The 11,018-nt window shown below is 43.5% G+C and overlaps 1 long non-coding RNA gene across 3 annotated transcripts; it reads left to right on the top strand.

The window, feature by feature from the left end:
- The first annotated feature begins 681 nt into the window (after positions 1–681).
- Positions 682–5,805, top strand: LOC123080003 (uncharacterized). Of its 3 annotated transcripts, none has more exons than XR_006438177.1 (4): positions 682–1,156; positions 1,237–3,743; positions 4,120–4,237; positions 5,266–5,805. It is a non-coding gene; the product is annotated as an uncharacterized lncRNA (long non-coding RNA). The 3 variants fall into 3 exon arrangements; XR_006438178.1 differs by having other exon boundaries at positions 683–1,156; positions 1,237–1,443; positions 2,354–3,743; positions 4,120–5,805; XR_006438176.1 differs by having other exon boundaries at positions 4,120–5,805.
- The last annotated feature ends 5,213 nt before the right edge of the window (positions 5,806–11,018 follow it).

The raw sequence follows: 11,018 nt of genomic DNA, 5'->3' as shown, positions 1-11,018 counted from the left end.
CATTGTAGATGCCCCTACTTGATTAATAAAATCAGAGCTGGTCCACAATGTCTAGGGCAAGTAAAGGTGCAAACCCGTTCATTGTTGGGAACTTGGGATGAATCTCATGGGTCCACTGTTGATCCGGGAGATCGCATGCGTATTGTTTACCGTGACACTGAAGTGGCGATGTCATCAATAGATCCATTGACAATACCAACGGACAACGACTAACCAATGCATAATTACAAAAAAACTGACTAACTAATGCATGCATGTATGATGCATCAATGCATGCTTAGGTCCTTCGCGTCATATCGAGAAATAAGGATGACAATCATCCTCCCGGCTCCTCAGCCGTTTGGCATTCCTGGCCGTTGGATCTTTTGCTTGATTTGATTTCGGCCGTCGGATCTTACCTCAGGATGACACCAACCGTCGGATCAACCCGGTGTACCTGTAGCAATGAATAGTTACTGCCTCCCCGCGCTGCCGCTCACTCCCTGGTTCCCGACTGGATCTCACTGACTCGTGGGGTAACCCGCTTGGTGGGCCTCGCATGTCATTCTCTGTGTCTGTGACGCATCCTGTGCGACCCATAGGTTATCTCCAGCGATAAAAGATCTCGCTGCCACCGTCAAAATTTTCGACCCCCACCGAGGGCGTTTTCATCTTTTCACCCTTTTGCCCATGTGTGTGGTTGGCCCTGGTTGGACGAGGGCGCCTGCTTCTCTTCACTCCCCCGATTGGGTGAAACCCTAGCCAACGCTCCCCAATCCCCATCACATCCCTCTCCTTCGCTCCCGCCGCCGCGCTCCCGTCCTCCCTTCCCCCCCTTCCCAGTCGCCGCACGAGGTGGACTGCGACCCACGCCCCTGTCGTCTCCTCTGCCCAGCCAATCACCCCTCCTCTGTGTGCCTCCCTCCTCCTCCTCCTCCTCATTGGGACCGGGCAAGGGGATGAGTGCGGGCCGCAGAGACGACAAGGTGGCTGAGCTATCCACGGCGCCGTCATCGTTCGTCCGGACTCAGCAGGAGGAGTGCTGGCCATGGGGATGGAAGAGGGAGCCAGCCATCCGCCGTGTCGTGGCCGCCATCCAGGATGAGACGCTCATCCACACGCGGCAAGCCTTGGACTAGGACGCGCCACGAGAAGCAGACGGGGAGGCCATTGCCAGGTGCGCCCCTCTCCCTCCCTCTCCTCTCTCCCTCTCTCAGATGCAATCCAACGACCTCTGCATTTCCTTTCGCACTACAGCTGGTCCGAGATCTGAGCGCACCCGTCGCCGCCGCCGTTCGTTGTCCACTTGGCTGCAGCCATCCCCAAGAAGAGGGGATGTCACGGCAGCGGGATCCTCGCCTGTCTCCACTCCCTCACCTCCCCGTTCTGCTGGCAAGGGTGTGGTATCCCATGGGGGGTGCTTCTCGCTCGAGGAGTAACCACTCCAGAGCAGGAGCAGGACAGGTTCGTTCATGCTCTATCTACTCATGTGCTTGCTATACTTGCTGGAGTAGGTATATGGTTCCTGCGTGTGTGGTTTGGTGTCTGGGTTTTTCCCAATTCCAGTCCAGAAGCATGGATTTAGGGATTATCTTACTTGGTTTTGGGTGCGGCTGCTGGTAGGCAAACCATTTTGTAAGGGCCTCTATCTGTGCACCATGATTTTAGTCTTCAGGTAATCTGTTTTAGATACTAGATTTGTAAATATGAAATGTGCTTGGAGTTACTTTTCTTTCCTTTTTTTATTCATTTGTCAGGATTTATCCTTTTCTACAACTATGTACTTGGCGCTTGAGTTTCACTGTACTTCAAAGTTATATAGAGCACTATATATGAGTATATGATTGGCTAGCAGTTCCCTTCAGGATACATGTGCTAGGTTTCAATGTCTTCATTTCCTTGCTTTATTTGTTAGGTGTCTCATTTTTTCTCTGTCTCGCAAGATATAATATGCAGAGGCAAATAAAAAATGTACCCGATAAACTGATCCGCACTGTAACAAGATAAGTGGGGTTTAGCTCCCAAAATATTGCAAAGCTTAAATCCTATATGGTTTCAGTAGAAAATGGTCACACAAAAACAAATTGATGGAAATGGGATTTGCAGGATGTACTTATGATTTCCAGGCTTCTATACTGTCAGTGATATGTTCCTCTTGGCGTCATCTAGATCTTTAGAGAGTGACTGAAAATTGTCTTACATCCTGTTACATCAAATGAAGTGACTTGAAATTCTCAAATGACAAATTAACATGGGCTTTTGAGCATATAACACATTGCTAGAAACATTTCCTTGGAGAAAATGGGGAACTGAAGCATAGGTGTTATAGTGAATACTAAAATTTACATGTTGCGTCTTTTGGTCTTTTGCTTAGATGTTGACAAAGGAGTATGTGAGAGAAGATTATGGTCAGGGAACATTAATGCAGAGTGTCTACTCCAGTCTTTCACCAGCACAGTGTAACTGAACATGGAAATATCAAGCACACAGATCTGGTTTTCCTATGCCTGGGTGTCTTCTCTTTCAGTCTGTTCCTGCTTTTTGTGTGTTGAATTGCTCATTCATCATAGCTTGCTGCATGTTCAGTCTTTCACATTTAGGAACCATAAGAATGGAGAAGTTCCAGAAAAGTTTGTCGATCAGCTCATGATTATACTTGAGGGAAGGATCTATGAAATTCGAAGGTTCCTACTTTTTCCGAGGATTTTACATGCTAAAATTTGAAAGTATACATCTGTTGTTGAAAGGGACAAGTTTAGGGTTTAGCAGAGTTAGCGGCGGTCCTACATGATATTGGTACATTAACAATGCCCTACCTGATATCACTGATTTCCTTCAAGGTTACTTCATCTTGTTTCGGTTGATAGATTGCCTACACAATCTTCTATGCCATGCAGGATAGAGTTTATTACAATTCGTGCTTTGTGGTTTCTTGAAATGGTTTTTAGATCAAGATTTATACATGCTCCTACTCTTCATAAAGAGGTAACGATTTGGTTCTCATTTATACTTTCTGCTGGACTTAAGCTAGGTTGAAAGGACTAAAGGCAGAGAGGTGTTAATTTATTACATATGGTTGCCTTTCTGCATTCTGTCAGTCTCCACTGCTAACATGTGTCAGACAAAAAAGCAAAAGTAACTTAGTTAGTTACATGAAGCATATTGGGTTATGAAAAAGATGGTTAATTAGATACGAAGGCCATGCTCAACTGCTTATTCTTCGTGCTTGGTCCGCCTGAATTCTATAGCTACTTCCTCCGGTCCGAATTAATTGACGCAGCCTCTATTTATAGAGGCTGTGTCAATTAATTCGGATTGGAGGGAGTACTGAAATATATACAATGCCATGATTAGTTTATGAGGCCCTGTTTTGCTAAGCTATCTTAATTGTGTACACATACTGTTGATCAAATTTCCATATCCTGAGTTGCTAATTATTGTTGGGATAAATAAAGGGACTGATCTTTCGTACTTGTCTTCACGCACGTTTTCATTTGCCTGATTTAATAACCTTGTTTGATATATAGTTCATGATTTGGTACAAGCTATCAATTGTACTTGGTTGCCTACCACCCAGTTTATTAAGATGCTATTAGTGGCTCTTTTTTATGTTCTCCTTTCAGAGTTGTACCAAGGCCTACCACTTCTTTGGCCGCCAATGTAATTTCTATCCAGCGCCTATCTCTCTTACCAGCTTCCAAGGGAGTCCGGGGTGACGAGGGTGATGGCACTGGCTCCGACATAACAGAGTCATGCCGCCTAAGGTAACACACTTGATCTTGTTGAATACTATCCGGTCAGTGGTATACATTGTGTGGGTGCGCGCGCACCCGGGTATACACTAGAGATTGGTCTGTTTTTCTTGATTATTAGTTTTACTGCTTTTTTTTTACTTTCCTTCATATCTGCCATGCCTGGCAGATTAACTATGTCATGCTACCGTCCTGCATTAAGAATGGTGAGTGCACAATTATTGTTGCTTCTACGATAAAGGGGTTTTCATGTTAGCTGAGTTATCAACTGTTGCCATCATATATTTAGTGAAGACTGCCGGTGAATGCTAATTTATTACAACTTCTCACTCATGGATGATGCCATCGAGCCCTGTTCATACTGAAAATAGTTTTTTTCTTGCTTCAGATGCCGGTTTACCTTAGCAACTTAGCCCAATATGGCTAATTAAATCAACAATGGGAAAAGCTCGAAGTTGTCTTCGTCGCAACCATTGATCACAGGTTCATACCAGCAAAAGTTGCAGGTAGGACCTGCTTTATGCATTGCTCATGTTGTGTCCTTTACCCTTGTGAGTTTTGCACAAAAGCTTCTTCAGTCCTAAACTAAGGGTCAGTTTTTGCTCTACCAATGCTGCATGGAACACTGTTCTAAACATAATATAACTAAGTTGCCTGATGAATAAAGTTTTTAGAAGTTATGAGCGGAAAATCCAAGCGGAAAATTTTGGCCATCGAAAGTAGAATTTGATTCATTCCATGATCAGGGTCAAGGTGCTTTTCCCCCAAGGTAGTCACTGTGGTTTTATTTCTGGCTTATGCATATGCTCTTATATTAGTTTTCAGTGTCATCACAAACAAGGGATATATCAGAGTAGTGTCATGTAGTAATCAAAAATGGAGAGGAAGTTAAGGACTTGGTAATTACTCCTACATAGTAATCATGGCTAGAGGACTGAAAGAGGAAGTACATTTGCCTTAGCCTTGAAGGTGGCCGAAGGTTATGTGTGCATCTTCTTTTGTTCTTTTTTCTGTATTTTTCTGGACAACCTAGGGTGTTTTTGAGCATATATCACTAGCTATGATCGACTCATTTGACAAGGCTACATATGGGAGTATGACTTATGTGTAATCATAGTATATGATACTTTTGATTATAGTCGTGGTAATCTGGCCTTTATAGTGCATATAGCTAGCTCTGATTGGTTAATTTGTCAAGGCTACTACACGTGGTTGTATCCTCGATTAGCATGACTTATCTTATGTGGAGTAGTAACACCATATGATAGTTGGTTAGTTGCTTAGGTTCTCCTGGTTTGTGATGGAAATCTGCAACGCACTGTAGGTTTTATTGGTCCATGACAATGGTATACCCATGTTTACCTATACAATGTCAAACAGTTGTTGTTTGTACCTTCTACAGGCTGATGCAATATTGATTTCTATTCACACGATAGCTTGTGATTATTATAAGGAACATTGGATCTTTTCACAATGTATGATTGTATGAATGATCCGTGGGACATATGAAGGTTGTGCGAAATAATTTGTGCAGGGTATAGCAAACCGATTAGTGCGGTGTGCTTTGAAGAGAGCCAAAAGGAAGAGAGAGGCGAGTGTACATGACCTGAAGACGGCAAGGCAACACTTCCACGACGACGTCAACATCGTCGTGGTCTATCTTCAGCGGCACCGGCACCGGGCCGTCAGATCAGGGTCATGGAGCGGTAACTGCAAAGATAGAGCCCCAAAGTATCACTCTGTAGGTGAATTGTATGATGGGTTACAGATTTTACTTATAAGACAACATGTACTGCCAACTATTCCTCCGTTCAAAAATAGATGACTCAACTTTGTATTAACTTTAGTACAAAGTTCCCCGCAAAAAAAAAAAACTTTAGTACAAAGTTGAGTCATCTATTTTGAAACGGAGGGAGTACAATTTAAAGCATATCTGGTATTTTCGTATTCTTTGTCGTGTGTAGAATACATGGTCTGATAGGGTCAGCGTTTGTATGAACTTTTGGTGGATAAAGTGTTTTGTATCTCAAGCAAGTTCATCATTGAACACAATAATTAGATTGTGTTTTCCTAAGTTGCGAGACATGAATATCTTCTAATGATGTTGTTCATGTATGGATGCATATGCTAAACATGAATTACTACTACCAAAACGTTGGGACCGGCACCTCGCGCCAAGGCGTGATCCCGATCTAGTGAATATATGATTGGCTAAAGAGAGTTGCGTCGATCGTCAGTAGTGATAGCCGTGTGCTTGTTGCTACTACTTGGAGCTAGCTTTACTTTACATTTTAGAATAGGACTAGTTGCGTGTTTTTGAAATATTCTTACTTAACATGGTCATGGTAACAAGAAATGTGCATTTTAAATTCTATGGCGAAAACGACGGGCAGTCAATGTCCCCCCTGCATCCTAACGCTAAGCACAGTGATCAAAATTTTCTAGCAAAATCGTTTCAAGTTTAATATACCAAGCATACATATGAATGGATATTTATTTTGTCGGTATCAAGATATCTCTAGAAGCACCAGCTCGTCTATAATAGATATTTTTGCTATGTAGTATACGTTATTTTGTTCGGACTACATGACCTTGCTCTGTCGTTTTAGAAAAAGAAGAAGGTGCCATTATTCTCTAATTTATCAACCATCTGTACTATGTTGTAAACAATGCATATCATATGACTATACTTGCAAGATCCTGGCTTTTGAACTCCATTTGCTAGAGCCGTGATTTTGGACCAATTCGTACCAAATCAAAAATGTTAAATGGAGTGCATTTAAATAAGCCGTTAACTTTCTGCTTCACTAGCATAAGAGAACTCATCAAGACAACAAATCTTGGACTCATGCACAGCCATTGCACATGATGACCAAATCTCTCTCTTTCAGGGATGACCAAATCTCCATGCATGTTAATTTGCAACGAAAATGTAAGCTACTGCTTGTACGTGTGCAAGCGTACCAACGGATCGTGGAATGGAACTCTGATTTTTTTATTTCAAAACTTACTTAAAAGTTGCAGGATTTAACTTAATGGCTTGTCAGTTGTAATTGGTGTTTCACCTAGTACATGCCAATTTTTACCTTACCCTCACTTGCACGTCCAGCTCAGATTTGTTTGTAACACGCACCAAGCTACGTCAAATAGTATCAAGTCATAACAAAAATGCAAAATTCTTTAAAAGCAACACGAATATAATTATCACACCCTTTTGGAAACGATGTCCGAGACGAAAGGAAATGCATGCCCGGTCTTGAGATTTCGTGGGACACAGTGCAATTAGCTTGGACTGCTCTAAGGCTGGTCACAATGGGCAAGAACATAAGCTAGTAACTTACACACTTTCCTAGACTATGTTACTACCTTCATAGTGGGTAGGAACATCTATGTAGTGTCATGCAACGATGTATTTATTAGGTTATAGACTCATTGTTTTTTGGAGTGTGTGATGTTCCGGTAACTTAGCTAGTTACTGCAAGCACCTCTCTGTTCATTAAATATGTGCCACATAAACAAAGTTGTATTGGAATGTGTGATGTTACTCCTAAGTTCCTCCCAATTGTGACCAGCCTAATGGTGCCTCTGGCAGTTGGAAGCGGGGGTGCTCGCACGAATCTGGCCTAGGGGCCCCTTGGTTTCTGGAGGCCAGGGGACAGACGGTACGGTATTAAGTCCTTGTCCTCCTAGTCCAACGGAATACCAGTCGACCCACATTCCGTTGAAGAAAAAGAAACGAAGCACTACTACAGTGCTTACTTAAAATAGGTTTTCACCTTGCTTTATAAATAAAGCCAACCACTACAATGCTTACTGCACACTTCAAAAACCATGGACCATTGCCACCCGCTCAAAACTTTGCCGGATGCAACCCAGCCCTCTGTCCGAAAAAGCTTGTATCAAGTTTGTCCCTTGAATGATGTATCTAGCATTAATTTAGTGCTAGATATATCTATTTGAGGAACAAGTTTTTTCGGACGGAGGGAATACACAGCAATACACAGCAACCTGATCTGGTTTACATCGACGGACTGCTAGCTTGCCAATCATCGGGCCTACAGCTGCAAACCTACAATATCATTGTCGGTCGACGAGGCAGAACGAGGGCAACTAAAAAAGGTTAACGAGGAGCGTGTGGCCGTGCTGTTGTGTGCACTGCCTGTGCATGCGGACGAATGGACATGGCGTCCCTGGTGACGTTTGGCTGAAAGCGCCCAAATATCCTTGGCTAGTTTAATCTCCTCTTCCCGGAGCTATAGGTAGGCACGCAGCTACTTTAGCCCTGTCGATCAAGAAACAGTCATGCACACCGATGCTGTGATGCATGTAATGTCCTTGCCTAGATGCATGCATGGGCGCAGGGGATAATTAGATGCCTTGATTTTGTGATAAACTGACGAAAAGGCAGACTAGAGATGGATGCATGTGATGGCTTCGGTCGTAACGAAACGACTAATTCAGCTGTCCCATTCCGCGCCAATTTTCCAGACATATAGTGCAAGCTATACTTTGCCAGCTTCCTCTCCAGCCAAGCAAAGCCCCACTGTTTAGGGCATCTGCAACGCTGATCCTCAAATCGTCTGCATAAGTTAAGATCGCGCGGTAAGGACGTGTTCTGTCATTCAATGTGAATATGTATCGGTCGTTGTACCTCTCCGACCGGCGCACATGCATTGCTAGACATCCGCAACAATCACCGACACGCCCGCTCGCCTTTTACGATGGCGTCATCCACCTAGAACCCCTGCGTAGGCAGGTACACTCCCCCTGTCAACCTCATCCATGGCGGTCACCACGCTCGGTAGGTGTTCGGTTAAATGCCATTGAGCTTATTTTTGAATGCCATGTTGCTTTTTAGAGTACGAAGGACGGTGGGGTACTCGATCATGGAGGATGAGTTGTTGTGTGATGCGTGGTTGGCCGTATCCATGGATTTCATAGGCAGGAGCAGAGGGCCCTTCTAGCAGCGAGTGCATGATTCGTTTCATGTGCGAAAGCACATTGCACCCTACGACATGCACATCATCCATGATCGCTATATGGGGTCATTATCGTATGGATGGTACACCATCTACAACAACATCACCAAGTTTTGTGGCGCGGTTGATATGTTGGAGGCAAGGTGGCCATTGTGCGCGGCAGCCAAAGAGGAAAAGATCATAAGTTTTGCTTCTTCTTGCTCAACTTGTCGATATAATTATTCATTCACGCAATGTTGCTCTACACATTGCCGGTAGGCGCCGTCGTGATGTCCCCACATGGCAGAGGGCAGACCATTCACGCACACACATTGTTGGATGAAGTTCAAGGGGCAGTATGTGTGGGACAACATGATCATCAATGAAAAACTTGTTGAACATCCAACTAATCTCGTTGAATTTGAACTATTATTGTACTAGACTTATTTGCAATGCTATGTTTGAATAATTTGTGATATTTTCTATCTGAACTTCGATAAATGCGCCGCGTTTACATGGATTTTGTCCGGTTAGTTGACACCCGGCTTGAAATCTATGCGGGCAGCGTTGGATAGCCACCTCCCAAATCCGTGTCCGCGGACTGGCCCCCTGTCCATGGACGGATGCCGGAGCAAATTTACGTGTCAGTGTTTGAGATGCCCTTACCACGGTCATTGGCACACCTTGCACAGTTGCAGTTGCTTATGTAACGTAGTTGTTCTTTTAGGACTTGAATCCTTAGAAAATTTCCCATATAACTTTTTTCTGGGATCCTATATAAGTCATTTGATCCACAGGCGTAAATCTTATTTGAATTTTTAAAGATTCTTTTACACTATAATTCATACAAATTTAGCATCAGTCAAAATCCAGCAAGCTTCAAATTAGCATGACATTTTAACCGTGGATTTTTCCTATTCTCATGTTTATGGAATCATGCGAATCAAAGAGTCTTAAATTACTATTTTTTTTTGCGGGGATTAAATTACTATTATTTTGTCAAACTGATCTAGCGGTGAGTCCAATGCATCACGATTCAACAACCCAAACTAAGTCTCCAACATACATAATCATTTGTTGCTAATTCTCTTTTGAGAGTTTTAAACTAACGTTCAACAAATGATTCATGCTCGCCGGCCCTAGTGCCGACGGGTGCGCCAGGGCTAGCTGCTGGTCCGCCAGGCCCTGCACCAAGCACGACGCAACGCGCTGGAACGCGGTGCCGTGAACGGGTGCGCCGACCTGCACCAGTGCACCTTCCGCAGCCGTGCCGCCTTCCTGTGCGCGGTCGCGGCACGCCACCGCCTCGGTGCAGGCGACCAGCAGCTGCACGAGCCGCATGCCATCAGCTCCGCTGCCACCACTACTGCCCTGGACGTCGCCCACAACGACCACCACCTCACCTTGTTCCTCGAACCCTCCACTGCCGACCGGCGATTACTGCTCCATGAGCTTTGCTACACCTACATAACATAGTTACGAATAGTTGGCAATTCTTGATTTGCGGGAAGGGGGGCCCACCTGAAATTCCAGCGGAGAGATTGATAAGAGCATGACTAAGGGGGTGTTTGGTTCAGAAGTCCTTGTAGAAAAAGTCCCTCCCGTTTGGTTTCTAGGGACTTTTTCTAGTCTCTGGGACTAAAAAGTCCCTGAACCAAACACCCCCTAAGACAGATTTTGTAAGTTAGTTACGTAATATAAGTTTTCATCCGCAAAAAGAAAAAGTTACGTAGGTGCAGGATTTTCGTTGCTCCATTGTACCAAAAATTTAGGTTTTGTAACCTATACTTTTTTTTGAGATCTATACCTACTAATAAAGTAAGGTGTGTTTCGCCAATTTTTTCATCCGTTCACCGCCGAAAATATATTTTTTATATTCGAGGTGGTACTAAATTTTGGTCCAGCTGCTAGAAAAGAAAACATAACTCAGTTTTGTCCGGAATTTCGTACGTGGGCCGCACGCGCTAAGGCCCAGAAAAGCCCCACATTTATATCCTGCGCACGCTGCTGGGGAACCTTATTTGTCGCATAGAGCCACATATAGTTGGAACTACCCATCTGTCGCCCAATGTTGGGCCGGCCCATTTTCTTTTTTCTGTGTTTTTTTTATATTTTCAATTTTCCCTTTCAAGATATATTTTTCTTTTTCATAATTTTTTTTTTAATTTTCTCAAATTTCGTTTCTTGTAATAATTTTCGTTAAATCTTAGAATTTCAAAATTAGTTCCCATTTTCAACATTATTTGGAACCTTAAATTTATATTTTCGTTCAGTTTTTTCTCGAAATTGAAAAAATGTTCACATTTTTAAAAAATCCAATTTTTTTCGA

Source organism: Triticum aestivum, chromosome 3D (genome assembly GCF_018294505.1).
Source record: "Triticum aestivum cultivar Chinese Spring chromosome 3D, IWGSC CS RefSeq v2.1, whole genome shotgun sequence".
In the NCBI taxonomy this organism is placed as follows: domain Eukaryota; kingdom Viridiplantae; phylum Streptophyta; class Magnoliopsida; order Poales; family Poaceae; genus Triticum; species Triticum aestivum.
This window is presented reverse-complemented; position numbering and strand designations above follow the sequence as displayed.